Source organism: Carassius carassius, chromosome 32, assembly GCF_963082965.1.
Source record: "Carassius carassius chromosome 32, fCarCar2.1, whole genome shotgun sequence".
Classification (NCBI taxonomy): domain Eukaryota; kingdom Metazoa; phylum Chordata; class Actinopteri; order Cypriniformes; family Cyprinidae; genus Carassius; species Carassius carassius.
Genome location: NC_081786.1, coordinates 28,985,037 through 29,003,842, shown reverse-complemented (window position 1 = coordinate 29,003,842; position 18,806 = coordinate 28,985,037). Strand labels below are relative to the sequence as shown.

General features: G+C 41.2%; 1 long non-coding RNA gene across 1 annotated transcript; it reads left to right on the top strand.

Annotated features, from left to right (window-relative positions):
* The first annotated feature begins 2,400 nt into the window (after positions 1-2,400).
* Positions 2,401-4,046, top strand: LOC132113313 (uncharacterized). Its single transcript, XR_009425145.1, has 3 exons — positions 2,401-2,500; positions 2,599-2,659; positions 2,927-4,046. It is a non-coding gene; the product is annotated as an uncharacterized LOC132113313 (long non-coding RNA).
* The last annotated feature ends 14,760 nt before the right edge of the window (positions 4,047-18,806 follow it).

The following is an 18,806-nucleotide window of genomic DNA, read 5'->3' as shown; positions in this document are numbered from 1 at the left end:
TATGACATATTCCATGCGCTTGAGTCTGCTGACAAAAGGATAACTGGAAAAACAAAAGAGAACGTGTGCTTTGATGCATTCGGTTTAAACAGCTTATTTGCGTCTATGAAGGGACTTCAGAAGGACATATGAAACAAGTGGTTTATTTTTAATTCTATCATAGATCACATTGAAGTATTATATGTTTTTTCAGTGCATTTAATTGTAGAATGTTTCGTAAATGAGACACAGTGTAACGATGAAGCAGCCAGCTCTTTTAGCTCTGACAGCTTGATCGGTTGAGGGTCAAGGTCAGGCAAAATATCTTGGTACATGGAAGCATTAAGATTTCCCTTCACTGGATCTAAGGAGACAAGCCCAACCTCTGAAAAATAGCCCCATACCATTATCCTTCCTCCACCAATATTTACAGTCGGCACAGTGCAGTCAGGCAGATAATGTTCTTCTGGCATCCACCAAACCCAGACTCGCCCATCAGACTGACAAAAAGTGTGAATGGTCACTCCTCAGAACTGGTTTCCATGGCTCCAGAGTCCAGTGGTGCAATGCTTTACTCCTCTCCATCCAACGCTTGCCACTGTATTTGCTGATGTGAGGCTTGCATGCAGTTGCCGGCCATGGAAACCCATTTCTTTAAGCTCTGATTGAAAAATGATTCTGATTGTAATGCCTGATGAATTCAGTAAATAATAACCCAATACCAATAGTCCCAATACTTTTGTCAATATGGTGTACTTACATGTTAATTTAAATGCTGCTTTCAGCAGCATCAAGATGTTTGCTAACAGTATTATTCTGCTCAGGTACTTATTTTTACCCCTGAGCAAAGAGGCTTGTAATGAGATAAGATTAGAAATGATTTTCTAAACATCAACCACCACAACAGAACTCTCCATTTAATCTAAGAAAATGTGCACTTGAAGAGATTTCTTGAGTGTGACACAAAGAACCATGAGAGAAGATAAGTAATTTCACAAATGTTTATAATAACAACCTCAAAACAATCCACTTTTCAATTTCCACATAAGGTTCTTTTCAGAAGTATTTACAACCTACGTATTCAGACTAGGAATGACTTAACACATAGTCTCTGTATCTGTATAACAGCTGGGATAGGACAAATTATATTAACATTAAAAAAATCCTATCACCTTTAATATGTCATCGTAAAAAATAAATGATACACTAGGTCATACTACATAGCAGGGGCCTGAGGCAACCATAAATCAGAGAAATACAACCAGCCATCTGCACATCTGCTGGATGAGCCGAATTATTTTAATGTCCATTTTGAGGCTGGAAGCAGAAGTTTTCATCCAAACTCTGGGTCTGTGGAGATGTGTGTAACAGTTCTCTCAAGGTCATGCACAAAGTATACAGCATAGGTGATCATGCAGCAGAGACAAACCACAAGTTCCAGAATTGTACTTTTGTCTGGATGTTTGCAAGCAAAGCACAATTTGAGACCCATAATTTGACTATGGGACCCATATTCTGTGATTATTCGTGTAGACCACCAGGTCATGTGGTATGCAGTGCCCATGAATCAAAACACAACTTATGAATACCTTTGCCTTTGCCTACATTTGAATCACATTGCCTTGTGAGACAGATAGGACAATAAGATGCTGAATTGCTAAAGTCTTTCTGGTTCAATGGGTGTTTAGAGGAAAACTGAACAAATAAACTGGGAATGTTGCAGCAAGCAATCAAAGAAAAAGCAAATAAAACAACAATTTCAACATGGATTTTTTTATATTAAGACAATGTGTTCAGGTGTTTAAAAAAATGATAAATGACACCAGGAAGATATCTATCAGTGACTGAGTTAAAAAAATAAAATCTTTTCACAAGCCTTGTTCACTGAGAATGGAACTACAGAGAATCAAAGGAACCTTGACTGCATGGTGCAAGAATTGCAATGAAAAATTAACGACTGTTCTGCCATTAAGATTATAGCTGCCACTGAGCTGCTCCAAGATCTGACTATGACTCCTAGCCACTGATGACTTCAGCATTGGGAAAACGAGGAAAAAATACAAAAATTGCTGGAGAAAGGACAATGTTACAACAGTTTCTGGAAGTATCCTACGTCTGGCTACTGGCCTCAATTTGATTTTACATTCACAAGTATATAACTGAATAACATCCACATAATGCATAGATACTAAAGTACAAACTGTGATACTTTCGCATTACTTTTTTTTTTTTTTTTTAACTTTACTTTACTTTTATGTTTTAAACTGATAATTAAACATACCATATTGATATATAAAAAAGCAAAGAGAAAGAAAATGCATTCCGTTTTTTTAATATCAATGTAGCCAAGTGAAGAAATTTAACAAAACTTAACGTTGAACATAAATTGGTTGTGGGTCCTTTAAGAAACTATGTTTGCAACACTTGCACATGTATCACATGTGCAAATTTTTCAGTGTGAGCAGAGCAACATAAGCAAACTAGTGCTCGGGGATTGTGCCACTATCTTGATTTTGGCAAGGTAAATGTACATTCTTGCAGGAGTTGTGAACAAATTACATAAAGTGTGTATATGAGCATAGTATGCTACTCATGAATGTTTCATGGATCACATTTTAGGACGTTTATGGATTTGCATGTGCGAGGTTTGATCACATTTTGGGACATGTGCAAAGACTGGGTATGTACAGTGAATGTTACTGAAGTTTCATTTTCCTTATTTAAAGCCAGTGTATTTTCCTGGTTTTAGTTGAATCTGTTTACATGGGAATGTTGGAATTCATGTCAGCAACAATTATGAGTGTACTTAAAACATATCATACTTTGATAAAATTATTAGAATGTATTAAAAGATTGTGGGTTTTTTTGGTACTCAACATGTATTTCATGAAAACTGTGGAGTTTACTGGTAGGCTAATGTGCTGTTTTCATTTTATTCAAATATTAGGCTCTACCGTATTTCATTTTCTTTTCTTTTACTCCATTTAACTTCACTCAAGGGCGATTCAGAAATACTAAAATTTCCTATATCCGTACCCTGAACTTTTGAAGTTTGAGACTATTTCTGGACTGTATTTCTCACATTTTGAAATCAGTGCTGTATCTCTTCTTTTTGTCAATTAAGCACAACAGAGACCTAAGATTTACTTTATTTTATTGATTGTTCTTCATCAGTACTTACTCCCATCGATCGCTGTCCTTCTGAGAGATAGCTGTCAGAATAAAACCCCTAATATATACTTTTTTGTATTGTGTGGCGTTTCCTTACAACCCATAGGCCACATTTTGGTAACAGGAGTGGGGCATCTGACTGTTGGGAGTCTATAGTCTTTTTTATGTTTTGAAATACGGTAGAGCTGAAGATAGGTGCTTGTGGAATACGGAGTGAAGGCAAACTTTCTGAGTGCGGTTGTCCAGCGAACAGACGTTGGCTGGCTGGAGGTGACAATACTGCTAAGCGAGAGGAAGAAGAGTGCCTTATCCATTGTGGTCTGCATCGTGCTTTCCAAGGAGACGCCTATCAAGAGACTGTCTAAAAAGGAAGAGGGATGTATTCTATGAGGAGCTGAGAACATATCCTTTGACTCCCAAATAATAACGAACTGATTAAGAGACTATTTTTGTCCAAAGCAACTGTTTCCATTTTGTTAAACTGAAGAAAATTGTATACAACAATGTCACAATCAGATGATGTTGCTCCACTTTTACCAGTTGATGAGTACGGTGATGAACAGGGTGCAAGTAGTGGTAGGCATGACATGTACGTACAAATTCAAGAACTTAATAGAAAGCGTGAGGAAACTATGGCAGCAATTGCTAACTTAAGTAGAGAGCCAACCAGGTCTTACATTTATGTACCAAGAGAACGTCACATACAACCATTCAGTGGTGATTTGAACAAAGATGTGAGATATGTTGACGAGTTTATTGAAGAGGTAGAGAGGTTGATGCATGCTAGAAGTCAGACTATGGAAGACCAGTTAGACTTTGTCCTCTCACTTTTTAAAGGGACAGCTTTAGAGGAGGTCGAATGGGGAATGATGCAAAACATCCATGTGACATTTTTGAATATCTGAGAGAAGCTTTCAGAGAAAAGCGCAGTGTATCTCAGCTATTGCAAACCTTCTATAGCCGTAAACAGTTAGAAGGGAAGGATATTCGTGAATACTCCACACTGAAACAGTTAGTCTAGAAGAAGTTTTGAAAATTGTAGCAGAACAAGGAACAGCTATAGGAGAGCTAACCCAAGCTGTGGAGAAACTCACCACAAAGTGCTTCAAGTCAGAGCCTGTAACCCAAAGCAACCCCAATGTGCAGCCAAGGTTTACAGATGATGGGCAGCCAATTTGTTTCCGGTGTAATGGTGTAGGACACATCGCTAAGAGGTGCATGAGAAGAAACAAACAGGCTGTTACAGACCAAGCTACTAGCTCTGGACCCCATGGAAACACCCACCCTCGGTGATAGACTACTTGAACGTGCTGTTGGAAAATGTCCCATTGCTAATCTCAAAATAAATGAGGTGAGTGCCACTTGTCTGCTGGATACAGGAAGTCAAGTCAGCACTATTTCTGAGAGTTTTTTCAGGGAACACCTGTGTGGTGAGGATAAAGATATGCTCTCAACATCATGATGGCTGAAAATAACTGCGGCTAATGGTTTGGACATACCTTATCTCAGTTACCTTGAGTTGAAAGTTCAAACCATGGGTATTGTCCTCTCTGAATGCGGCTTCCTCGTAGTCAGAGACACACTGAACTCCCCTCTTGTACCAGCACTAATTGGCATGAATATTATCAGCAGATGCAGACAACTGGTACATGCAGAGTTTGATTCCACCCTTGGTGGGAAACCCTTGCAGTCTAATTGTAGAGAGAGGCATTTCAACAACTGCACCATGCAAGTAGCCAAAAGAGGAGGACAGCCGTTTGTTTAGCTGGAAAAGACATGGTACACATACCTGCTTCTTCAGTTGCAACTGTGCTGGCTAAACGCACAAAACATACAGTACAGACCAAAAGTTTGGACACACCTTCTCATTCAAAGAGTTTTCTTTATTTTCTATGAAAATTGTAGATTCACACGGAAGGCATCAAAACTATGAATTAACACATGTGGAATTATATATGGAATTATATACATAACAAAAAAGTGTGAAACTACTGAAAATATGTCATATTCTAGGTTCTTCAAAGTAGCCACCTTTTGCTTTGATTACTGCTTTGCACACTCTTGGTATTCTCTTGATGAGCTTCAAGAGGTAGTCACCTGAAATGGTCTTCCAACAGTCTTGAAGGAGTTCCCCGAGAGATGCTTAGCACTTGTTGGCCCTTTTGCCGTCTGTCTGCAGTCCAGCTCACCCCTAAACCATCTCGATTGGGTTCAGGTCCGCTGACTGTGGAGGCCAGGTCATCTGGCGCAGCACCCCATCACTCTCCTTCTTGGTCAAATAGCCCTTGATGCCTTCAGTGTGACTATACAATTTTCATAGTCATGAAAATAAAGAAAACTCTTTGAATGAGAAGGTCCAAACTTTTGGTCTGTACTGTATGTGACATGATGATTCATTTGACTACCTACTAGAGCCACTGAATATACTATTACCCAGTGGATTAATTGTTGTTTCCTGTCTGGTGGCCGCAGGGAAACAGTTGTTTCCTGTGCAAGTGGTGAATCTTTCACCAGAGGACATCTGGTTGCGGGCCCGAACCAGGCTTGGGACTGTAACTCGCATTGAGAGTTTGAAATTGAATGAGACATGTGAGATTAAGTTCCAGCGTATTTAAGCTGATACTGAGGAAATCACTGTTAACAACAAAAGTGATCAGGTATTGGAGAACAGCTCAAAAGAGTTCCTCAGTAAGCTCCATATCGGTGGTACCCTTGAGCAGCAAACAGAGCTGAGTAATTTGTTAATGCAGTATTCTGATGTGTTCGCACTCGAGGATGAAGATCTTGGTTTCACTGATAAGGTGCAACATGAGATCCATGTAAACGATGATATTCCAGTGACACAGCCTTACAGGCGTATACCACCCACACAGTACAAGGAAGTTAGAGAACATATCAGTAAGCTTCTCAAGAAAGGAGTGATCCGAGAAAGTAACAGTGCTTTTGCTTCACCTATTGTATTGGTAAAAAAAAACGGATAATAGCCTCAGGCTATGCGTTGACTATAGACAGATCAACTCCCAAGATACAACGAGATGCATTCCCTTTACCTAGGATCGATGAGAGTTTTGATGCACTTCAGGGAGCAACATTTTTCTCTTCGATTGACCTGGTGAGTGGATATCATCAGGTTGCCGTTCATGAGCGTGACAGACATAAGACAGCCTTTACAACTCCATTTGGAATTTTTGAGTACTGCCGTATGCCTTTTGGGGTTTGTAATGGACCATCAACATTTCAACGTCTTATGCAGACTACAATGGGTGATCTTATTTTCCAAATAATGTTAGTGTATCTGGATGACATACTAGTGTATGCACCCACTTTCGCAGAGCACTTACAGAGGTTGGAAACAGTCTTTAAGAGGTTAAAGGAAACGGGTCTCAAAGTCAAGCCTGAAAAATGCCACTTCCTGCAGCAGGAAGTAATCTTTTTAGGTCATCAAGTCTCAGCTCAAGGAATTGCTACAGATTCAGGGAAAATTGATGCAGTAAAGGAATGGAAGGTCCCCAACACAGTAAAGGAACTGCGCTCATTCTTAGGATTCTGTAGTTACTACAGAAAGTTCATAGAGGGTTTTTCGAGAATTGCTGGTCCCCTTCATGATTTAGTGAGTCTGTGTATTACCCAGTTCGGCCAAGGGAAGAAGAATTTCTGTGCTTTGTGCTTTGTGGTTTGTGCTGAGTGCCAGTCAGCATTTGAGCTACTGAAAGAGAAACTTACCGCTGCTCCTGTATTAGGGTATGCAGATTTTAGTCTCCCATTCATCTTGGAAACTGATGCAAGCCATGAAGGCCTAGGGGCAATACTGTATCAGCAGCAGGGTGGTTGTAAGTGGGTCATTTGCATTTGCAAGCAGAAGGCTTCGGAAAGCAGAAAGGAATGACCGTTACTATAGCAGCATGAAACTTGAGTTGCTGGCTCTCAAATTGGCAATCTCCGAAAAGTTTTGTGGTTATCTGCTAGGTTCTAAGTTCATGGTTATCACAGATAACAACCCTCTGTGCCATCTTAAAACAGCCAAACTTGGTGCAGTTGAGCAAAGGTGGGTTGCTCAATTATCTGTGTTTGACTTTGAAGTTAAATACTGCCCAGGCAGACATAATACTGCTGCTGATGCCCTCTCTAGGCAGCCTCTAGCAGGGGAGCCTACCACTCCGGACGACTATGATGACTGTGTTGCCATCTGTAACATAATCAGTAAAGGGACATTCCTGGAACCTGACTTAGTAATTGCTAGTGAAAGGTGTTACAGAGTCCGACAGATTCGTGCGTGGGAATCTGGTGGAGAGGCAGACAATGATAATCAGGGAAGCATACCTACTCTGCCAGGCTACACGACTGCAGAACTGGCAGATTTCCAGAAGAATGATCTTACCATCAGTTCTTTCAGACCCTTCTGGGAGAGGAGGAGACAGTCTTCCCATTGTGAAAGATCTAATCTATCAAAGTCTACATTATCATTGATAAAGCAGTGGAAAAGTATCTGTGAACGAGATGGTTTGCTTTATCGTGTTGTAAATGATCAGCATCATGGTGAATGTCAACAGCTGCTCTTACCCGCATGTCTAAAAGAAGCTGTCCTTGAAAGTGTGCATGAAAATATGGGACATCAAGGGATAGAGCGCACAATCGGCTTGTTGAGGAAACGTTGTTTCTGGGTTGGCATGTATAATTATGTAGACCAATGGATCAAAAAGTTTTAGAGGTGCATCTTAACAAAGATGCAACAGCCAAGGATACATGCCCCTATGAAGTCCTTTCTTGCATCAAGACCCCTTGAAGTAGTGGCAGTTGATTTTACTGTGCTTGAGCCATCATCTGATGGTCGACAAATAATTTATTAATCATGACCAATGTTTTTACCAAATTCACGCAGGCATTTCCAACCAGGGATCAGAGAGCTGAAACTACAGCCAAAATCTTGTTAAAGGAATGGTTCATGAAATACGGTGTACCTGAAAGATTGCATTCTGATCAGGGAAGGAATTTTGAGAGCGAAGTTGTTGCTGAGCTGTGCAAAATGTATGGAGTGAAGAAAACCCGCACTGCACCGTACCGGCCTCAGGGTAACGCTCAATGTGAGCGCTTTAAATGAACGCTCCATGATTTGCTGCGCACACTACCCCCTGAAAAGAAAAGGCGATGGCCGAAACACCTAGTGGGGTTGGTTTATGCCTACAATGTCACACCACATGCGACCACTGGATACTCACCATACTACTTACTGTTTGGAGCCCATCCACACCTTCCAATTGATGACCTTCTGGGTCATGAGCAACCTGTAGACAGAAAACAAGACTGGTTAGTGATTCATCAAGAGAGATTGAGAGAGGCTCACGAACAGGCAAGAAAATATGCTGAACACAAGGCTACTGAGAGGTTGGCCCTTTTGAATGAAAAGGTCTATTATCCCATTATCAATGTTGGTCAACAGGTGTATCTGCGTCACCGACCTTTGGGTAGGAACAAGATAAAGGATTCATGTGGTATACAGGGTTCTAGATGTGGCATCTCAGGAACCGCAATCCAATGGTTTGAGTCTTACCTCTCAGATAGGTCCTTCAAGGTATCTTGAAGAGGTGAGGTATCCAAGTCGCAACATCTAACAACTGGGGTGCCTCAGGGCTTAGTTCTTGGACCAGTTCACTTCTCTGTCTACACCGCATCACTAGGTTCTGTCATGCAAAAACAACTTTTCATATCACTGCTATGCTGATGACACTTAACTCTACATCTCATTCCATTCTGATGATCCAATGATAGCTGTTCACATCTTAGCTTGTCTAACATAAATTGCTGGATGAAGGACCATCACCTTCAACACATCTTGAACTGAACTTGAACATTCAGAACTGCTTGTGGTTCCATCAAACCCATCGTTTCATCACAATTTAACCATCCAGTTAGGCACATCAACCATACAGTCGTGGCCAAAAATATTGGCACCCTTGCTAAATATGAACAATGAAGGCTGTGAAAATTCATCTGCATTGTTAATCCTTTTGATCTTTTATTAAAGAAAATCACAAAAATGTATCATTTCATTGGATAATAAGAATTTAAAATGGGGGGAAATATCATTATGAAATAAAGGTTTTTCTCAAATACTCGTTGGACACAATTATTGGCACCCCTAGAAATTCTTATGAGTAAAATATCTCTGAAGTATATTCCCATTCATATTCACAATTTTGAGCACTCCAGCGTGATTATAAACATGAAATTATCCAGCCATGGCTTCCTGTTTCACAGAAATATAAAGAGGAGGGAAAACAAAGCCCAAATTCCCTTAATCATCCATCAAAATGAGAAAAACCAAAGAATATATTTCTGATGTGCAGCAAAAGATAATTGAGCTTCAGAAATTAGTGAAGTGGCTTTAAGAAAAGAGCTAGAGCTGTGAAAATTCCCATTTCCACCATCAGGGCAATAATTAAGAATTTCCAATCCACATAAAATGCTATGAAACTGCCTGGAAGAGGATATGTGCCTATATCATCCTAATGCACGGTGAGAAGGATAGTTAATAGTTAAAGTTATAGAATAGTTAAAGGATAGAATAATTTTCAAATTACTAATAATTTAAATATGAGCAAGGAGGCAGGATGAAATATTACTTTCAACTTAGTTTCTGCTTGTCTTTAAGCATGCTGCAAGATTTATAACACATAAGTTGTCCATTTTGGACATGATGGGGTTCAGTGTGAAGACACTTTATATTACCATAGACAGGCCAGTATCTGTTTTCGATCATGATTTTTTTTTACTTGCAGAACTGAACCAAACCACTTTATCAAAAGATTGTCTTGACATGTGCACTGTGCAGCAAATTGATTTTCAATTTTATACTATATAAAAATGTGATGTCATAGCTGTTTAAAAGTATGCCTTAAACTAGCGTAGTAAACAAGCTAGAATAAAAAAAAAATCCCCATGAAAAAGCTGCTTCTGAAATTGGTCACTTGTTCACACATTTACTATTTTTTATATGGAAAATGGCACATTGTGTATAGAGGATAGTGAACTATTCAGACAGTGTAAATATGCTTTCTGTTTTGTTGTTTTTCTTTTTCTGGTTCACGTGTCAATATTATATGGTCTGGTTTCTGCTTAAGTTTACGCTTTGAGTAGCTAAAGGCTCTCCAAGGATCACAGCTGGAGAACTGCATAAAATAGTTGAGTCTTGGGGTCAGAAAACCTTTAAAAAAATTGTCAAACAGAACCTACATCACCACATGTTGTTTGGGAGGGTTTCAAGAAAGATTCTCCTAGCTCATCCAAAAACAAACTAAAGCATATTCAGTTATCATACATGACTGTAACTTCAAATGGGACTGGCTTCTATGATCAGATGAAACTAAAAATGAGCTTTTTAGCAGCTATCACTCAAGATGGGTTTGGTGAACACAGAGATAAAAAGTACCCCATGTGTACAATTAAATATACTCCTGTATTTTTGATGTTGTGGGCCTATATTTCTGCTGGAGGTCCTGGACATCTTGTTTAGACACATGGCATCATGGATTCTATCAAATACCAACAGATAAAAAATCAGTAAGTGACTAACTGTTAGAAATCTTATAATGGGCCATGTTTGGATCTTCCAGCTGTACAGTAATTCAAACACAAACCTCAAAAACAACACAGAAATGGGTCACTGAGCACAAAAACAAGCTTCTGCTATAACCATTCCAGTCCTCTGTCCTGAACCCTATAGAAAATGAGAGTAGTGAACTGAAGAGGAGAAGCACCAACATGGAGCTGGGAATATAAAGGTTCTGGAGTGATTCTGGATGAAGGAATGGTCTCTGATCTCTCGTCAGGTGTTCTCTAATCTCATCAGGCATTATAGGAGAAAATTTAGACCTGTAAACTGGCAAATGGAGGATTCAAAAAGTATTGAATAAAAGGGGGCCGTTAATTGTGGCCAATGTGTATTAGAGAAAAACCTTTATTTCATAATGATATTTCCTCCCATTTTAAATTCTTATTATCCAATGAAAGGTTACATTTTTGTGAATTTTTTACATCACATAAGATCAAAAGGATTAACAATGCAGATGAATTTTCACAACCTTCTTTGATCATATTTACCTAGGGTGCCAATATTTTTGGCCATGACTGTAAGTCCTTCAAAAACAGCCAGAAGCCTTGGAGTTATGATTGATGATCAGCTGACTTTCTCAGACCACATTGCTAAAACTCTCCAGTCCTGCAGATTTGCTTTATTCAACATCAAGGAGAATAATCCATTATCAATCCTGAAAAATTAGTAATAATCAATTAATAGTAAAGATAAATGAGTATTGCTTTACAAATCTTTAGTTATTCTGTTCACCTGTCCAGTTTTCCAATAGGTGTGATTTCTGTGTAAATGTGGGCGCTCATGCTGATGCATTTTTGTGTGTGAAGTCATAGATCTGCACAGACTTAGCTTATTTGCAGTTTAGTTTTTAGATGGGCAGGAACTTTGAGTTTTTAAATGTACACTACAATGAAGACATAAAAGAGTAAGGTAGATCATGCTTCTTGTGTTAAAAACTAAAAAAGAACTAAATAAATAAATAAAAAATACAATTTGTCTTGTCACTACTCGCTGCCCTCACGGCCACTTCTGTTTTTTGACATCCAAATTATAATTATACACATCATAGGATGATTATAAATCTCCTCAGGAATCTGGACAGCTGCCTCTACCTTAGCCTAGTCGAACCCATTATCAAAGAGATTTATCTAAAAAGCAACACAAAAAATCTTCCTTTTGTTATAAAAGGGCAGATTGACTGCAAAATTATCAAGATTTTCAATACCGATGTTGGAAGATGAATCCCTGCATACACATATCGATACTATGTGTTAATTTGCTAATTAAATTCAGAAAATTACTAATAATTTAAATATGAGCAAGGAGGCAGGATGAAATATTACTTTCAACTTAGTTTCTGCTTGTCTTTAAGCATGCTGCAAGATTTATAACACATAAGTTGTCCATTTTGGACATGATGGGGTTCAGTGTGAAGACACTTTATATTACCATAGACAGGCCAGTATCTGTTTTCGATCATCATTTTTTTTTTACTTGCAGAACTGAACCAAACCACTTTATCAAAAGATTGTCTTGACATGTGCACTGTGCAGCAAATTGATTTTCAATTTTATACTATATAAAAATGTGATGTCATAGCTGTTTAAAAGTATGCCTTAAACTAGCGTAGTAAACAAGCTAGAATAAAAAAAAATCCCCATGAAAAAGCTGCTTCTGAAATTGGTCACTTGTTCACACATTTACTATTTTTTATATGGAAAATGGCACATTGTGTATAGAGGATAGTGAACTATTCAGACAGTGTAAATATGCTTTCTGTTTTGTTGTTTTTCTTTTTCTGGTTCACGTGTCAATATTATATGGTCTGGTTTCTGCTTCAGTGTACGCTCTGAAAATGCTGGGTTAAATACAACCCAGTGCTGGGTAAAATATGGACAAACCCAACGATTGGGTTGTTTTCAACCAATAGTTGGGTTAAATGTTTTACCCAACATTCTGGGCAGTAACCCAGCCACTAGGTCAAAACAACCCAATCGCTGTAAAGTGTGTGTTTGAACAACACAATTCTGTTCACAAAGCAACTATCTTGTTAGCCAAAAGCACAGCCAGCACTTTAATTTGCCAGCAGCCAAGGATAAATGCGTACATCCCCATGCACCTTCAGGTTGTCCATGCAATGGATGGTATCTTTTGTGTTTAGCTCCTGGGAGGCTGATAAAAGCCTGGCCATAGTGTTGTTATCCATCTTGCTGAAAAGCTGCCATTGACACCATGCACTTTAGAGGAAGTATAACACAGTGAGCAGACTTTAAATATCTCCACTTGCTTTCTACCTCTTTTCACTATCTTGCACCTTCCATCCAACTCATTCCTAACATGTACCGTCAATATACAGCAAATTACACGTTAAGACTGATAATTGTCTTGCAGATGAATCGCGCAAAAAAACCTAGAAAAAAATTATATACATATTCAAACTCATATTTTGTGAGAGTTAGTTTACAACTTAGAGACAGTTAAGTTTTTTCACATACTGAAAAGAAAGTTGTCCTCAAATTATAATTATTTAACTTAAATAAAAAACAAAACAAAACAAAAAACTTTTCCCAAAGAACTTTCATTCAAAGTAAAAATATTATTTGATATAAAGACCATACTTAATATATCTTCTTTAAACATAAGCCAAAATGTTAATGTAGTTATATGGCAATTGTTTGGCTCTTTTTTGCATCTTAAACCTACTGTAAACAAAAGCTAATCTAGCTCCAATATGAAAGCTAGATTTTGATTTGTTCATAGTAATGCTATATTTTTTAATTTTATTTAGTATTATTATTTTTGATATATGCAACATATTAAATGCAATAACATCAAACAAACACCATGTGTTAAACTGGTTTAAACCAGAAACAATTATTTTTGATTAACCTGTTAACCTGCACCCCCCATTATGGGACTCACACTTGAAAATGCCCTACCTAAATTAAAACTGCAACAGTTCCGGACTTCAGTGTGCCACACCCACACTTTTGGTGTCTTTGTAAAGAAGACCCTTTGGGCTTTGCTATCCATCATTCAGATTTGATAATGGTCAAAAAGATAAGTTATAGACACTGAAGTGCCTTGAAAAATTATACCACAACTGATTTTTTTTTGTTAATATAAAAATACATGAAATCAGTCATGGAGCAATCCAGAAAAGTAATGGGTTAAAAGTCACATGTTTCTATTTCAAATCGGAAGAAGATACCATCAAAAATAGATAGATTTCTGCAACCATTTTTCTGAGAATATGTCTAGGGCTGGCGGACACCAGGGTGGCACTGGTGGAGCAGGGGACCAAGGCCGATGGAGACTAACACAGAGTGGAAAACTAAGGTTTCGCCGGCAGAGAATAAGAACACCAGGGTGGATCAGGTGACCATGGTGCAGCTGGCATCACAGAAGACCATGGCAGAGCTGGTTGAGGTGGGACAGGCCATGTTCCTTCAGTTCAGAGAGAGAACACAGGGAACTCAAGGGCCCTGTGCCAAATGGCAACATAAACCCTCACGGTCTTTCTAGAGCAGTGTGGCACCAGTGGAGCAACAGACCACTGCTGAGATAGTGAAGATGGAGATCAAGGTGGAGCAGGAGACCAAGGATAAGTCAGCAGACATGGAGAGTACCAGAAAGGATCAGGTGACCATGGTGGAGCCCACAGTGCAGAAGATAAAGGAAGAGATGGTGGAATAGGATGAGCCCACTACATTGGTGCTGGCAGCACATAAGACCATTGCCATCATGACACAGCAGGAACAGAATACAATATCTTAGCCGTGGCAGAACAGACAGGGAACACAGGTATCTCTGTTGACCTAGTTGCCTCAAAGGGACCACTGAGAACACAAGACTTAGGACCAACCAGGTTAGAGAACACTGAGGCCAACTTGGGACCAACAAGCTTGTTGTTATGTCTTGTCTTCTCAGGTTCCTGTTTCCTTTTACTCTGTCTCCCTATTCTGGTCTTTTGGGTTACTTTCACTTTCCCTTTCTCGTTTCCCAGCTGTTAATCATCTTCTCTGACTACCTCGTTTGCACTCTGCCCACCTGTTCCCTCTTTCCCTCTGATTATTCCTCTATTTCCTCCTCTGCTTTTGTTGCCTCCTTGTCAGATTCTCTTTGAGCTTTTCTCGTAGGAAGCATGCTCTGTGGGTTGCTCATTTGCCTTCTGTCTCAGAAGATCTTTTGAGTTTTCATTAAAGTCTGTGGAGGCTAAATGTACAAACCATTATCAGAGCTTCAAGGAGGAGATGATACGGGTTTTTGACCGTTCTGTTTTTGGAGAGGAGGCTTCCCGGGTCTTGTCATCTTTGTGTCAGGGAAAGCGATCCGTTACTGATTACTCCATTGAGTTTCGGACCCTTGCTGCCTCCTGCGACTGGAACCAGCCAGCTTTACTCGCGCACTTTCTGGAGGGTCTCTGCGTGGAGGTAAAGGATGAGATTCTTTCCCGAGAGGTTCCATTCTGTGTAGACTCTTTTATTGAACTCACTATTCGCATAGAGAGACGGATTTATCGTCGCAGAGGTTGTGGAAGGGAACCCACATTCTCCGTGACTCCCCTCGCTGCTTCACTTCCATCTTCTTCTGCCGGCACGGTCTCAGAGCCTATGCAACTGGGGGGCATCCGCATTTCAGCTAAGGAGAGGGAGCGGAGAATAACCAACTGCCTCTGTCTGTATTGTGGTTGGGCGGCCCATTTTGTTTCCTTCTGCCTAGTAAAAGCCAGAGCTCGCCAGTAAGAGGAGAGCTACTGGTGAGCGCGACTACTCTGGTCTCTCCTTCAAGATCCTGCACTACTTTGTCGGTCCATATCCGCTGGTCGAGCTCACCGGCTACCTGCAGTGCATTGATAGACTCTGGGGCGGAGGGCTGTTTTATGGATGAGACCTGGGCTCTGGAACATGATATTCCTCTCAGGGATTTAAAGGATACCAGTTTTTCACTAAATTGGACCTTCGTAACGCTTACCATCTCGTGCGCATCAAGGAGGGGGATGAGTGGAAGACGGCGTTTAACACTCCGTTAGGGCACTTTGAATATCGGGTCCTCCATTTCGGTCTCGTTAAGCCATTCTTTCTCAACGCTCCCCTCTGACAACAAGATCCACCCATGCGCGTATTTTTCTCATCGCCTATCCCCGTCTGAACGTAATTATGATGTGGGGAACCGGGAACTGCTCGCCATCCGCCTAGCCCTAGGGGAGTGTCATTGAATTGACTGTCTGGGGAATTGCGAGGCAAGTTAAACTAGCTCTTGCTCACACTCCTTCACTGCGCGCTTGTCCGAGTAACCTTCTTTTCGTTCCCGCTCCTACGTGTCTGGCCGTTCTTCAGTGGGCACACTCTTCCAAATTAGCGGGCCATCCAGGTATTCGGTGCACCCTTGCCTCCGTCCGTCAGCGCTTTTGGTGGCCCACTCGGGAACGTGACAAGCGCCGTTTCGTGGCTGCTTGCTCCGTCTGCGCGCAGACTAAGCCTAGGAACTCTCCGCCGGCCAGGCTTCTCAGACCACTTCCGATCCCTTCTCGACCGTGGTCACACATCGCCTTAGATTTTATTACCGGGCTTCCTCCGTTGGCGGGTAAGACAGTTATTCTCACGTTTATTGATCGGTTCTCTAAGGCGGCTCACTTTATTCCTCTCGCTTAACTCCCCTCCGCTAAAGAGATGGCCCAGATAATCATCGAAAATATTTTCAGAATTCATGGTCTCCCGTCAGACATAGTTTTGGACAGAGATCCACAATTCACTTCTCAATTCTGGAAAGAGTTTTGTCGTCTTTTGTCGTCTTTGTCATCGTTTGTTGCAGTCTTTCTTTCCGGAAGCCAGCGTTTTCCCCTTAAATCTACTTCTCGTAAGTTGATCCCACGCTACATTGGCCCGTTCCGTATTTCGCAGATCATTAGTCCTGTCGCGGTGCGATTTCTTCTGCCTCGCTATCTTCGGCGCATTCACCCCGTCTTCCACGTCTCTTGTATTAAGCCCGTCGTTCGCGATCCCGCACCCCCCCCCCCCATCCCTGTCGTTGGCACTCCTGTTTATAGGGTCCGCAGGATACTGGACGTGCGCCCTCGGGGGCGTGGTCATCAGTACCTTGTGGATTGGGAGGGGTATGGCCCCGAGGAGAGAAGTTGGGTTCCCTCCCAGGACATACTGGACCGCTCGCTGATCAATGATTTCCTCCATAGCCACCGGGTTTCCTCCTCAGGAGCGCCAGGGGGCGCTCGTTGAGGGAGGGGTACTGTTATGTCTTGTCTTGTCAGGTTCCTGTTTCCTTTTAGTCTGTCTCCCTCTTCTGGTCTTTTGGGTTACTTTCACTTTCCCTTTCTTGTTTCCCAGCTGTTAATCATCTTCTCTGACTACCTCGTTTGCACTCTGCCCACCTGTTCCCTTTTTCCCTCTATTTCTTCCTCTGCTTTTGTTGCCTCCTTGTCAGATTCTCTTTGAGCTTTTACTGGCGAGCGAGACTACTCTGGTCTCTTCTTCAAGATCCTGCACTACTTTGTCGGTCCATATCCGCTGGTCGAGCTCACCGGCTACCTGCAGTGCATTGATAGACTCTGGGGCGGAGGGCTGTTTTATGGATGAGACCTGGGCTCTGGAACATGATATTCCTCTCAAGGATTTAAAGGATCCCAGTTTTTCACTAAATTGGACCTTCGTAACGCTTACCATCTCGTGCGCATCAAGGAGGGGGATGAGTGGAAGACGGCATTTAACACTCCGTTAGGGCACTTTGAATATCGGGTCCTCCATTTCAGTCTCGTTAAGCCATTCTTTCTCAACGCTCCCCCTCTGACAACAAGATCCACCCGTGCGCATATTTTTCTCATCGCCTATCCCCGTCTGAACGTAATTATGATGTGGGGAACCGGGAACTGCTCGCCATCCGCCTAGCCCTAGACGCTCCTACGCGTCTGGCCGTTCTTCAGTGGGCACACTCTTCCAAATTAGCGGGCCATCCCGGTGTTCGGTGCACCCTTGCCTCCGTCCGTCAGCGCTTTTGGTGGCCCACTCGGGAACGTGACATGCGCCGTTTCGTGGCTTCGATGATTTCCTCCATAGCCACCGGGTTTCCTCCTCAGGAGCGCCAGGGGGCGCTCGTTGAGGGAGGGGTACTGTTATGTCTTGTCTTGTCAGGTTCCTGTTTCCTTTTAGTCTGTCTCCCTCTTTTGGTCTTTTGGGTTACTTTCACTTTCCCTTTCTCGTTTCCCAGCTGTTAATCATCTTCTCTGACTACCTCGTTTGCACTCTGCCCACCTGTTCCCTTTTTCCCTCTGATTATTCCTCTATTTCTTCCTCTGCTTTTGTTGCCTCCTTGTCAGATTCTCTTTGAGCTTGTCTCGTAGGAAGCATACTACTACCCTGTCAGAGTCAGTGCGAGTCCAGTCCTGTCTTGTCCTGGTGTGACCTGCTTGTTATCCCTTCCTGCCCTGTTTATCGCTTTCTCCATTATATCTGTCCAGTTTGCCTGATGCAGAGAGAGTTCCATCCCTTACGGTCAGCCCGTAATCCGCGTCCTGTTTTTTGTTTTTGTTTTTTATCGCCCGCTCTGCGGGTTGCTCATTTGCCTTTTTGTCTCAAAAGATCTTTTGAGTTTTCATTAAAGTCTCTGTTGAACCGCAATTGGGTCCTCACTCACATACTTAACACTCGTCTTTAAAGCACAATATGTAAAACAAAAATGTATTCAAATATCCAAAAAACACTAGAGCAGTGTTATATATTTTGCTGACTTGTGTACTTACATCATCCCAAATGTTTTAAAGAATGTTTAAATCCAGAGAAATAACATTGACCGTGTCCATAGTATCATTGTGTCGCCAGCCATTGACGACCCTAGCTGTAGATTTTCAGTTTTGTTTTGTAGAAAACATTGAAAAACCAAAAACACTTTAATATGTTATGCGTTTTATTAGACAGGTGACAACCGTACAGATTAGCATTGTTACAGAACTTTCAAATTTATCTAGTATGATAAAACAGCGCCCCCCCCCCCACCCACATATGCATGACCAGAAGGAGCAGAAGCAGTCAACTATGGCATAATAAAAGCTCTGCTG